The sequence below is a fragment of the Mobula hypostoma genome, chromosome 7 (genome assembly GCF_963921235.1).
Source record: "Mobula hypostoma chromosome 7, sMobHyp1.1, whole genome shotgun sequence".
NCBI classification, from domain to species: Eukaryota; Metazoa; Chordata; class Chondrichthyes; order Myliobatiformes; family Myliobatidae; genus Mobula; species Mobula hypostoma.
The window spans coordinates 119,982,600-119,997,107 of NC_086103.1; positions in this window are offsets into that span (position 1 = coordinate 119,982,600).

The following is a 14,508-nucleotide window of genomic DNA, read 5'->3' on the forward strand; positions in this document are numbered from 1 at the left end:
TCACTGCTTAGCTATAAACTCTAACTCAATACAGGATGCCTCTCCACTATGTACACAGTATATTATATAATACAATTACTATATGCAGACATTCACAGCATAGTAAATTTTAAATTGTTCCATTCAAGTCTAAGATTTAATTATTGTGAGGCTTTCTTACTCTTATTGGATAACATCTTTTCCGACAAGGGGAAATCACTCTGCGTGGCAGATGTGGCTGTGAAACAATCTCAGATCCTGGGGTGCCCTCTATGGTGGCTGTAGGAAGCTGCAGGAAGTGGATCTGATAGCAATAGCCAGATTTCTTCTCTAACGATTGACTCTGCTCTCCTCAACTGAATGATGTGTTGTCTCCAGATGATACCAGATGCAGTCTCCACTGTGTAGGAGATTAGTCCAGTTCTGTCCTTCATCTTTCCAAGTACCCACTTTTGATCACCTCTGTACTCCCTCACTAGGACTGCTTATCCAGGAATGAAGCATTAAACCTCCTTGTTTGAGGAGCCATCAATTTGTCTCAGCTGTCTCATTAACAGTGCACGAGGCTGTAGTGGGGGCCATTAGGAACACCTTTGACCACTTTGTAGCTGCATCCACTATCACCAAGAAATATGTGTCCATGAACAATCCAGCAAAATCCACATGAATCCTGTGCCAGGGCAGTGCAGGCCATTCCCAAGGATGGAGAGGCACTGCTCTTGGCATCTTCTGGACATGTTGGCATCCTGTACAGCACATGGCAAACTGTTCAATCTGCTTATCTAGCCTAAGCCACCAAACAAAGCTTTGAGCCAACATTTCATTTTAGCCAGTCCTAGATGATCAACATGTAGCTCCTCCAACAGTTTAGCTCTCAGCCTGGATGGTACAACAACTCTCAATCCCCACAGAAGGCAGCTTTCATCAAGGGCAATTTCATCTTGCTCCGGTAACAATGGAAAAATTGGCATATCTGCTGCACATTCCAGCAACTTTGGGTGGCCATGTAGACCTGAGATACCGTGGGCTCTTTTCTGGTTTCCCTTTGGATCAGTTCTGCCATAATGTTCTGCTCAGTTCTGGTCACCTCACTACAGGAAGGTTGTAGAAACTATAGAAAGGGTTCAGAGGAGATTTACAAGGATGTTGCCTGGATTGGGGAGCATGCCTTATGAGAATAGGTTGAGTGAACTCAGCCTTTTCTCCTTGGAGCGGTGGAAGATGAGAGGTGACCTGATAGAGGTGTATAAGATAATGAGAGGCATTGATCATGTGGACAGTAAGGCTTTTTCCCAGGGCTGAAATGGCTAACATAAGAGGGCACAGTTTTAAGGTGCTTACAAGTAGGTACAGAGGAGATGTCAGGGGTATGTTGTTGTTTTTTTTTTATATACACAGAGTGGTGAGTGCTTGAAATGGGCTGCCGGCAACAGTGGTGGAGGTGGATATGATAGGGTCTTTTAAGAGATTCCTGGAAAGTTACATGGAGCTTACAAAAATAGAGGACTATGGATAACACTAGGTAATTTCTAAGTAGATGTTGGCCACAGCATTGTGGGCCGAAGGGCCTGTATTGTGTTGTAGGTTTTCTATGTTTCTAATAGGAGACTTTCGATTTGAGTTAAGGAAAATAAGCCAAGTGGACTTTTTTTTGTAAATTTTTCCGGTATTTCCATTTCTAAGGGTAAACAGGACAATCCACCAGCATTTTCATGATTAGTCATTTGCTTGTATTCAATCTTGCAACTGAGACCTTCAAGAAGCAGAGCACGTCTCTGCATTTGTGCTGTTGCTGTAAATGGAGCACGCATCTGTGGATTGAAAATGAACACGGCTCACATGGACCCCAAGCTGTGCTTGTATCTTTGTTGGCTATGTAGAATTGTCTTTGTTCGGAGCCTTCCCCAGTTGTACTCCCCAACTCTTCCTCTGCTACATTGACAATTGCATTGGCACTGCTTCATGCACCCATCAATTTTATCAATTTTGACTCTAACTTCCACCCTGCCCTTAAGTTCATTTCGTCCCTCTCTGACACCTCCCTCCCCTTTCTTGATCACTTTGTCTCCATCTCTGGAGACAAACTGTCAGCTGACTTCTTTTATAAACCTACTGATTCCTATGGTCATATCACCTATACCTCTTCCCACCCTATCTCCTGTGAAAGTGCTATTCCCTTTTCTCAGTTTCTTCAGCTCACTGCATCTGTCCCTAGGATACAGCTTTCCATTCCTGGACATCAGATGTCCTCCTTCTTTAAAGAATGGGTTTCCCTCCCATTACTATTGATGACCTCACCCATATCTCTTGTAATTCCTGTACATCCATGCTCACCCCATCTTTCCACCGCCATAATAGTTATAGAGCCCCCCTTTCTCCCTTATTAGGGAGAGAGAGCCTGTGGTATATCAAATACTGGGTGAATGCGTAGTCCTTGCGATGCTTTGCTGCACACTTGAGTGCTTGGTGGGTACCGATGCTTTTTTTAATTGGTGCAGGAGGAGGAATCGTTGCTTTGCTGCTGCTTACGTGTGGGAGGGAGGAACTGGGGGGGGGGAGGGCTTTGGGGTTCTAACATTTAACTGTCATTTACTCTTTGGGGGCACTCCTCTGTTTTCATGGATGGTTGCGAAGAAAAAGCATTTCAGGATGTATATTGTATACACTTCTCTGACATTAAATGTACTTTTGTCCTTACCTACCACCCCCATCAGCCTCCGCATCCAACACATTATCCTCTGCAACTTCCACCACCTCCAAAGGGATCCTACCACTAAGCATATCTTTAGTTTGATGTGTGTATGTGCATATGTGTGTGTGCACAAGCAACTATGAGGCAGTCGGAGGGTTTTGCAAGGGGCGTTAGGGGCGGACCCAAGTGCAGGACACAGGCACGGAGACTTGACATGGAGACGGACTTGGACTTGGAGCCAAGACTTGGACTTGACTGGAACACAGAGCCTGGACTCGAACTTGGACACAGAGCCGGGGCTCGGAACTTGGAAATGGACACGGAGCTTGGACTTGGACTTGGACACGGAGACGACAACACCACACAATGAAAGACAATTCATATCGCGGCTTGGAGCAGTGGCTAATGGCCAGCAATACTCAGCCGGACACAAGATGACAAAAACAAACAATGACATATCTCGACTCCGGGTAGCACGTGAAGCGGCAAACAACCAGCAAAACTCAGCAGGACAGCAGGCTCTCGACTCGACTCATTCTTGGCAAGCCCGAAATGAGCATAGCTGCACTGCTGAGGTGACGAACCAGCAGCGAGTAGATGTAATCCGGAGTACTTAGGCTGCCGGTTCGAATGAGGATCAGGTGCCCTAATCAAGGAGCCCAGTGGAACACGGGGAAAATAAAATTAACTGAAATGAGGAGTCAATGGACCAGACCGTGACAGGAGGGGTGATGATCTAGTTAACACTAGATTCAAGAGCTAGAAAGGAAAAGGCGGCAATTGGTATTTGTATGGGTTTTTGTTGAGAAGGTGACACCAAATTGAAACAGAAGAAAAATATCCTTTGAGGAAAGAGCAATGCCCTTTTTGTTTCAATATAAACAATAAGAGCTAACAGTGGTCAGGAAGTGTGGTTGGACAATGTGGACAAAAGTGTTGTAATGGTTCTGTTGCTAAGAGGAACATAAAGGTGACAAGAAGATCAGAGAAGAGGCGAAGCTGTGTTTTAGCAGATTGATATTTACAGAAGAATCAAAGTGGTATGGCTCTAGAGAGTAATGCGATGGGGGCACAAATGAGGTCATTGCAGGTTATAACATCATTTGTCTAACTAGTTTCCTGCAAGGTTCTCTGGAACCAGGCATTGCTGCCCTGTCTCTGTGAAAGAGCATTTCTCTTGCATCTCTGCCTCTGACATTTCAGGTGGTATCTTCAGTTGACAGGTCCTGACGAAGGGTTCCCACCCGAAACATTGACTGATTGTTTCCATGGATGCTGCCCGACCTGCTGAGTTCCTCCAGCGTGTTGTGAGTGTTGCTTTGACCCCAGCATCTGCAGAGTATTTTGTGTGCATTTGACAGGTAGTTGCATATTGTAATACACACAAAATGCTGGAGGAAATCAGCAGACCAAGCAGCTTCTATGGAAAAACGTAAATGGTCGACATTTTGGGCCGAGATCATTGGGTTCCTCCAGCATTGTGTATGTATTACTTTGATTTCTAACATCTGCAGATCTCCTTTTGTTTATAAGTTGTATACTGTAGGTAGGTTACCAAAGGCAAGAGTTTCCCTTGGACCTGCATGCCTGCAAATACTCCGAGGAAAGAAGGGCAGACTTCCAGCAACCTGTGGAGCAACTACTTTGTAACGTAGGCCATTAGAGCCTACCTGCAAGGTGGTCACCAGGGAATGTCACAAAAGAAAATATTCTAATTAAAACAACACACACAAAAAATGCTGGTGAACGCTGCAGGCCAGGCAGCATCTATAGGAAGAGGTACAGTTGACGTTTCGGACTGAGACCCTTCGTCAGGACTAACTGAAAGAAGCGATAGTAAGAGATTTGAAAGTGGGAGATCCGAAATGATAGGAGAAGACAGGAGGGGGGAGGGATGGAGCTAAGATCTGGAAAGTTGATTGGCAAAAGGGATAGGAGGCTGGAGAAGGGAGAGGATCATGGGACAGGAGGCCTAGGGAGAAAGAAAGCGGGGGGGGGGAACCCATAGGATGGGCAAGGAGTTATAGTAAGAGGGACAGAGGGAGAAAAAAAAAGAAGTGGGGGTAGGGAGGATAAATAAATAAGGGATGGGGTACAAAGGAGAGGTGAGGCATTAGTGGCAGTTAGAGAAGACAATATCCATGCCATCAGGTTGGAGGCTACCCAGACGGAATATAAGGTGTTGTCCCTTCAACCTGAGTGTGGCTTCATCTTGACAGTAGAGGAGGCCGTGGATAGACATATCAGAATGGGAATGGGACGTGGAATTAAAATGTGTGGCCACTGGGAGATCCTGCTTTCTCTGGCAGACAGAGCGTAGGTATTCAGCAAAATGGTCTCCCAGCCTGCGTTGGGTCTCGCCAATATATAAAAGGCCACATCGGCAGCACCGGACGCAGCATATCATCCCAGCCGACTCAAAGGTGAAGTGTTGCCTCACCTGGAAGGACTGTCTGGGGCCCTGAATGGTGGTGAAGGAGGAAGTGTAAGGGCATGTGTAGCACTTGTTCCGCTTACAAGGATAACCGCTGGGAGGGAGATCGGTGGGAAGGGATGGTGGGGACGAATGGACAAGGGAGTTGCGTAGGGAGCGATCTCTGCAGAAAGCAGAAAGATGGGGGGGGGGAGGAAAGATGTGCTTAGTGGTGGGATCCCATTGGAGGTTGCGGAAGTTACAGAGAATAATATGTTGGACCTGGAGGCTGGTGGTGTGGTAGGTGAGGACAAGGGGAACCCTATTCCTAGTGGGGTAGCAGGAGGATGGGGTGAGAGCAGATGTGCGTGAAATGGGAGAGATGTGTTTGAGAACAGAGTTGATGGTGGAGGAAGGGAAGCCCCTTTTTTTTTTAAAAAAAAGGAGGGCATCTCCTTCGTCCTGGAATGAAAAGCCTCATCCTGAGAGCAGATGCGATGGAGATAGAGGAATTGCAAGAAGGGGATGGCATTTTTGCAAGAGACAGGGTGGGAAGAGGAATAGTTCAGGTAGCTGTGAGAGTCCGCAGGCTTATAGCAGACATCAGTAGATAAGCTGTCACCTGAGATAGAGTCAGAAAGATCAAGAAAGGGGAGGGAGGTGTCAGAAATGGACCAGGTAAACTTGAAGGGAAGGGTGAAAGTTGGAGGCAAAGTTAATGAAGTCAACGAGCTCAGCATGCGTGCAGGAAGCAGCGCCAATGCAGTTGTCGATGTAGCGAAGGAAAAGTGGGGGACAGATATCAGTATAGATTTGAAACATGGATTGTTCCACAAAGCCAACAAAAAGGCAGGCATAGCTGGGACCCATATGGGGGCCCATGGCTACACCCTTAGTTTGGAGGAAGTGGGAGGAGCCAAAGGAGAAATTATTAAGAGTAAGGACTAATTCCACTAGACGGAGGAGAATGGTGGTAGAGTTCCCCGACCCCCTTTCTTTCTCCCTAGGCCTCCCATCCCATGATCCTCTCCCTTCTCCAGCCTCATATCCCTTTTGCCAATCAACTTTCCAGATCTTAGCTCCATCCCTCCCCCCTCCTGTCTTCTCCTATCATTTCGGATCTCTCCCTCCCCCTCCCACTTTTAAATCTCTTACTATCTCTTCTTTCAGTTAGTCCTGACGAAGGGTCTCAGCCCAAAACATCGACTCTACCTCTTCCTATAGATGCTGCCTGGTCTGCTGCGTTCACCAGCAATTTTCGTGTGTGTTGCTTGAATTTCCAGCATCTGCAGATTTCCTCGTGTTTGCGTATTCCAATTAAAGTTTGTTTTCAAATTTAAGTATTTTCACTTACAAATATTACTTTAACGTAATTCATAAATAAATTACTTAATAATTAGAATCAGGTATACTATCACTGACATGTGTCATAGAATTTGCTGCTTTATGGCAGCAGTACGAATGTAAACATTACTACAAGTTACAAAGATAAATAGTGCAAAAGACAGATAGCGAGTGTTCATGGTTATGGATCATTCAGAAATTTAATGATGGAAGGGAAGAAGCTGTTCTCAAAACATTGAGTCTTCCCTGATAATACTAACCTGAAGTGGGCGTGTCCTGTTGATCTTCCATTGTGTAGTACGACGTTATTGTGGCTTGGGGCTTCACCTAAATAATGAAAAGATTATTCAAGACAAAAATCTCTTAATTATGGCAATGTTTAAAGTATAAACATGGACTGAATTCATATTATTGCTGTAATACGAATACGAATTGCTCCTAACAAAATTTCATTCTAACTTGCTTCGAATTTAAGTATTTTTACAGGCTTGCATATGGAATTATATATTTTTGTCATATAATTTAACAATGTACTCCCAGACTACAGGTTACCATCCAATGGCCATGTAATTTTCAAATGTAAAGTTGTCATTGGTACTATTGCTAGACAATCTTTTATCCCTCGCTTGCCAATGAATTGGTGCTTACAGATATTAAGATGAGTCTTATTCTACTACTGCATACAAGTACAGCAAGGAAAATCAAACTGTACTTTAATACTGCAGTTGTTCTGAAATATTTGTATGTGATTAATGTAAAGTAAATGTTTGCCACACAGATGCTGCCTGACCTACTGAGTTTTACTGGCAGTTCTTTGTTCAAGATTACGACATTTGCTCTTAGATATCAGTTGTTTTAGAGACAGCGGTAATGCATTTTAAAAACATCACAGGATATAATAATCTCCATGTTTAATTATATCAGTTTATAGATAGAAAGATAGATAAAACATTCTGGTTTGAGCTACATGCAGATTGTCACATGATGGCTTTCAAATAACACTTTAAAAACTGATATACCTATAATGTGCTTAAAAGGCATTACAGCAGTCTCTAAAACAATTGATATCTACAAGAAAAAAAATGCTGTAATCTCAAACAAACAACAACTGCTGGTAAAACTCAGTGGGTCAAGCAGCATCTTATATAATAATTTCATTAAAAGGTATCATCAAAAATTAATAACAGTGGAATTTCATTTGGATCTAGTTTGGCTTTTGGAGCCTTTCCTTTACTTTCCTTCAGGGGGCAATAGATATTAATGAATGATTTTGGCAATTTTATACCGATAAACAAATAACACAGAATTCACCACCACCTATACAGAGCTCATTTCAATTCTATGTCCTATTTTATATACCCAATTTACCCTACTCATGTGGAATAAAAATGCAAAAAGGAGACTTAAATTGTATTTGTAAGCCATCCCAATATAAACCATCAGAATATAATTCACAAACGAAATATGCATTTATTAACTAATGGTTTTAATTGGCAAGTTGAATTTTAAAAAATATCAAATTAAAGAACCATTGAGCAATACCATTTTTATCACTATAAAATCAAGGGAAGATCAACAATGAAATGGGTAAATAAGACTGGCCTGGAATTGTATCTTGGGGCCACGATAACTGATCTGTAACAGCCACAAAAATCTGTCTTTGTGCCTTCATTATTTTCTGTTTGTTTAAAAGTGGTCTGATGAGTAGTAATTAGATCAGTTCTAACTTATTTTTTGTGATAGATCATGCGTGCACAAGATTTTACTTTACCAGTATTGTAGCTACTAATTAGTGGCATAGATGATTCTGGAATACAAATTGTGTACTACACCAGGGTTCTTTGTCATATCCCAAATCCCATTACATTTACTGCTTCCATTTTGTTCAGCTTTTCTATATTTAATATCATGAAACAAATAATCAAAAATAAATTTTCTGTGATGCTGGAGATCTCAATTGACATTGATTTAGCACTTTTAGTTGAAGATGGTTGTAAATGCGACAGTTTTGTTGTTTGATCTCATACAGAATTTTGTGGTTACTGAAGATGGAGATGATTTTGGAGATTCCTTCACTCATGTCTATCAATAACAGTTGAAGGTTGCATACTTCTCAGACGGCAATAAAAATTAACTGAAAATTACCACCAACAACCTTGAACCACTGTCGAATCAATACCATTCCATGTTGACCATCATTCAGAAGATACGCTGAAGATAGTAAAGGTACAGGTTTAATACTATCTGAACACTTTAGTGTTCAACACATGATCGACTGAACTGGCTGAATCTTGAAGACAGCTCCAGACTGGCCTTGTAGCATGCAGCAAGAGAGACAACACTAGGAAAAGACTGAAAAGAACCCAGAACCAGGCAAGGACATGATATGCCTTCAGGACAGGACGTGGCTGGGGTCTAGAGGCTTGGGTTCTTGGAGCTTGGCTGCGGGATCCTCGAGGGTTGGGTTCTTGGAGCTTGGCTGCGGGATCTTTGTCTAGAAATTCAGAGGCTGATAACTCAGAGGCCGGAGCTGAGAGACCGACTGGGAACTGAACCTCAACATAGAGCCGGGACTTGTCCTTCATAAAGCCAGGACTCATCGTTAACACGACACCAACATGAGACAGGACAGTACATAGACATAGAGCCAGGACTTATACTTAGACAAGCCGGGACTCAACCTCTCCACACCAAGGTGGGACAAGTCCACCTGTTGGGCAACAGCAGAACAGCCAGACTTACCCAACAGAGGAAAAGAGAAGACATATCCCCAAACAGGGCAACAGCAAAACAGCCTGATTTATCCCACAGAGGCAAGGACAAGACAAGACATGACCCCCCCCCTCCCCCACAGGGCAATAGCAGAACAGCCTGACTTATCCCATGGAGGCAAGGACAAGACAAGACAGATCCCCCCACAGGGAAACAGCAAAACAGCCTGACTTACCCCACAGAGGCAAGGATAAGAAGAGCCAAACACCAAAGAACAACAGACAGTTCCATCTCTGCTTCGGGGTAGCTCCAAGTCTCAGTTCAGTCAGCAACCTCAGCTGGCTATGGAAACAACCAGATCCTTACCTAGCTCAGTGTGGCTGGCAGCCACTCAGTTGTCCCAGAATACAGCCAAATCCATACCATAAAGACTACTCCAACAAGTGGCAACAAGGCTCCATGAAGCAGTGGTCCTCCAACCAGGCCTAGAGATCACAAATGGTTTCACTAGCCTTCCATCAACAAGTTGCTCTAAGGAGGACTGACAACACAAACCAGCAGCCCATACTCAACCCCAAGGCTGCTTATATTCCAAGCCCCAAGATGGGAATCAGGTGCCTATGATTAACTCAACCAAACGAGGGACAGCTGGAGTCCTGAGTCCACGGACCGGACCGTGAACCGGAATGCGGACTTCACGGACCAGACCATGACAACCAGAATGTCTTCCATCGTACATCAGTTGAAATTTGCAAGATTCTTTAGTGATATACCAAATCTCCTCAAACTCCTCATGATGTAGAGTCATGAACATGGCTTGTCTGTGATTGCATCAACATGTTGGGTCTGGCATAGATACTCCGACATACTGACACCTAGAAACTTAAAGCTGCTCACCAATTCACAACTGAGTTCTCAATGAGGACTGGTGCATGTTCTCTATACTTCCCCTTCCTGAAGTTCACAATTAATTCCTTGGTCTTGCTGATGTTGGATGTAAGATTGTTGTTGCAACATCAATCAGCCAGCCAATCTTTCTCCCTCTGTACACAGACCTGGCTGCCATTGAGATTCTGCCAGCAACAATGGTGTCAGAAACAAATTTATAGATGCCATTTGAGATGTGCCTAACCACACGGTTATGAGCGTAGAAAGGGTGGAGCAGTGGGCATCCTTGGGGTGTGCCAGTGTTATTCATCAGCAAGGAGAAGATATTTATTACTGATCCACACTGACTGTGGCCTTTTGATGAGGAAGTAAGAATTCAGTTGCAGAGGGAGGTACCCAGGCTCAGGTGTTGAAGGTTGTTGATTAGTACCGATGGAATGATCATGTTGAATACCTAGTTGTAATCGATAAACAGAAACCTGGTGTATGCATTGTTATCTAGATGCTCCAAAGTTGAGTGGAGAGCCAGTGAGATTGTGTCCACTGTTGTGGTGGTATGCAAATTGCTATGGGTCCAGGTCTTTACTCAGACATAAGTTAATTCTAGCCATAACAGTTTTGGGCTCCTCATCGAAGAAGAGATGCGCTGGCATTGGAGAGGGTCCAGATGTGGTTCACAAGGATGATTCCAGGAATGAAAGGGTTACCATATGAGGAACTTTTGATGCCTCTGGGTCTGTACTCACTGGAATTTAGAAGGATGGGGGGGATCTCAATGAACCCTTTCGAATGTTGAAAGGCCTAGACAGAGTAGATATGGAAAGGATGTTTCCCATGGTGGGGGACCCTAGGACAAAAGGGCACAGCCTCAGGATAGAGGGGAGTCCATTTAAAACAGTGATGCAGAGAAATTTCTTCAGCCAGAGCGCTGCTGAATTTGTAGAATTTGTTACCATCGGCAACTGTGGAGGCCAGGTCATTTGGTGTATTTAAGAAAGAGGTTGATAGGTTTTTGATTGGACACAGCATCAAAGGTTACGGGGAAAAAGCCACGGAATGGGGCTGAGGAGGGGAAAAAAGGATCAACCATGATCAAGTGGCGAAGCAGACTTGATGGGCCAAATGGCCTAATTCTGCTCTATGATTCATGATCTTATGGTCTTATAACAATCCTCGCAAAGCACTTCATCACAGTAGAAGTGAGTGCTACTGGGCAATATCATTGAGACAGCTCACCTTGCTCTTCTTGGAAACCATAAAACATGAAATATAGGAGTATAATTAGGCCTATTGGCTCATCGGGTCTGTTCCACCTTTCCATATTGGCTGACTTATTCCCTTAATCCCATTTTCCTGCCTTCTCCTTGTAACCTTTGCCACTCTGACTAATCAGGGACTTATTAACCTCCATTTTAGATATACTCAATGATGGCCTCCAGATGTCTGTAGCAATGAATTTCCTCTAGCTAAAGAAATTCCTCCTCATCTCTGTTCTATATGGACATTCATCTATCCTGAGCTTGTAACCTCTGGTCCTAGACTCACCCATTGTAGGGAGCATTTTCCCCATATTCACTCTCTCTAGGCCTTTCAATGTTCTATAGGCTTCATTGAGATCCCCCTTCATTCTTCTAAACTCCAGCAAGTACTGCCCAGAGCCATCAAACACTTCTCATATGTTGACCCTTTCATTCCCAAGATCATTCTCATGAATTTCCTCTGGACCCTCTCTAGTGCCAGCACATCTGCTCTTAGATAAGAGGCCCACATTGGTCAGTGTGGTCTGACCAATGCCTTACAAAATCTCAGCAATACATCTTTATTTTTAAACCCTAGTCTTCTCGAAAAGAATGCTAATGTTGCATTTACCTTCCTTACCACTGATTCAACCTGCAAGTAAACCTTTAGGGGATTCTGCACAAGGACTCCCAAGTTCCTTTGCATCTCTGGTTTTTTATTTTCTCCCCCATTTAGAAAATAGTCTATGCCTTTATTCCTTCTACCAAACTGCATGAGTATACACATCTATACATTATATCCCATTTGCCACTTCTTTGGCCATTCTCCTAATATGTTTAATTCCTTCTGCAGGCTCCCTACTTCCTCAACACTCCCTGCCCGTCTAACTATCTTCATATTGTTCACAAACATTACCAAAAAGCTATCAATTCCATCATCCATATCATTAGAAAAGAAGTGGTCCCAACACTGACTCCTGCTGAACACTACTAGTCACTGGCAGCCAACCAGAAAAGGCCCCCTTTATTCCTACACTTTGCCCCCTGCCAGTCAGCCAATCTTCTGTCCATGCTAGTATCTTTCCTGTAATACCGTGGTCTCTTATCTTGTTAAGCAGCCTAATCTCTGGTACCTTGTTAAAGCCCTCTGAAAATCCAAGTAAATAATATCCACTTACTCTCCTTTGTCTATTCTGCCTGGTACTTCCTTCAGGAATTCCAAAAAATGTGTCAGGCGAGTTTGCCCCTTAAGGAAATCATGCTAATTTTGGCCTATTTTGTCCTGTCCTTCCATGTGCCCAGAAACCTCATCCTTAATAATGGACTCCAACAGCTTCCAAAACACTGAAGTCAGATTAACTGGTACCTTATTTACTTTCAGACCTTTTAGCTTCCCAAGCACCTTCTCCTTAGAGATAGCAACTACACTCACTTCTGTCCCCTGAAACTCTCAGATTTCTGGCATGCTATTAGTGTGTTTCATAGTGAAGACTGACACCAATACTTAAGTTTGTCTGCCAGTTCTTTGTCCACCCATTACTAACTCTCCAGTTTCATTTTCCAGACGTCTGACATCCACTTTCATCTCTCTTTTGCTCTTTATATATCTGAGAAAAAACTTTTAGTATCTTCTTTTATTTTATTGGCTAGCTTTCGTTCATATTTCATCTTTCCTGTCCTTATGGCTTTTTAGTTGCCTTCTGTTAGTTTTAAAAACTTCCCAATTCTCTAACCTTCCACTAATTCTTGCTATATTGTATGCATTCTCTTTTCTATTTATGCTATCTTTGACTTCCTTTGTCAACCACGGTTGCCCCATCCTCTCTTTAAAATACTCCTTCATCTTTGTGATGCATCCACTGCACAATCCGATTTGCCCCTAGAAACTACAGTCACTGCTGTTCTGTCATCATCCCAGCTAGTGTCCCATTCTTATCAAATTTGGCCAACTCCTCTCTCATGTCTCTGTAGTTCACTTTACTTTATCTCCTCCCTCTCAAACTGCAGGGTGAATTCTATCATATTATGATCACTGCCTCCAAAAAAAGTTCCTTTACCTTAAACCTCCTAAAGAAATCTGGTTCATTACACACCGTTCAGTCCAGGATTTCTCTTCCCCTGGTGGGCTCAACCAAACCACAAGCTGCTCTAGAAAGCCATCTCGTAGGTATTCTACAAATTCCCTCTCTTGAGATCCAGCACCAACCTGGTTTTCCCAATCTACCTGCATTTTGAAATCCCCCATGACTATCGTAACATTGCACTTTTTATATGCCTTTTCTATCTCCCAGTATAATTTGTATCCCATATCCTGGTTACTGTTCAGAGGCCTGTATAAAGCTCCCATCAGAATCCTTTTACCCTTGCAATTTCTTAATTCTACCCACAACGATTCCACATCTTCTGATTCTCTGTCATCTCTTTCTAAGGATTTGATTTAATTTTTTTACCATCTGAGCCATCCCACCCCCTACATGTACAGATGAAAACATTTGGGGTGTGAAAGTAATATTGCTTTTAAATATATACATTATAAATTGCAATAATATGTAAAGACTCCTATTAAAGATGGGGCAGTACTTGACCTTATCCTAAGAAATGAAACAGGGCATATATTGGAAGTATTGGTAGGGGAACACTTTGGGAGCAGTGACCAAAGCTATTACTGCAGTTGTGGAACTTGAACTTACACCTGAACTTGAATTAGTTAAGGTTTATCCTTAAGTTAAAGTCTTGAAGTGGGGGAAGGCTGATTTCAGTAGTGTAGGAGAGGACCTGACAAAAGTTAATTGGGAGCAGATGCTTGTATTCAATTGGTGGAATGAAATGAGGAGGATAGATGGAGCTGGGGTGGGTGGAGGCAGAAATAATGGCTGGAAGGTGGAAGGGAAGACAACAAGGGCATCAGATTCTGGAATCTGATACAGTAAAGGAGGTGATGAGTGAAACTGGATAAGGTAGATAGAATAATGGTCAGCAAGAAACAACGAAGAGGTTGATATCCTAAAATCACTGAGGGCAAGGGAACTAGATACACAGAATCCTGAAACTCTTTACCTAAGAGTCCCATAGGAGTAATTTCAGCAAGAAGATTACAGTGGTTTAATAAGAAGGCACCATGTATAATGTACTCAGGATGAGTCTTGCCAATAATGCCAACAATCCCTAAACAAAAAGTAATTGTAATAATTGCTACCTACTATATTTTGCACCTCACAATCTACAACAGGTTAAACACCAGA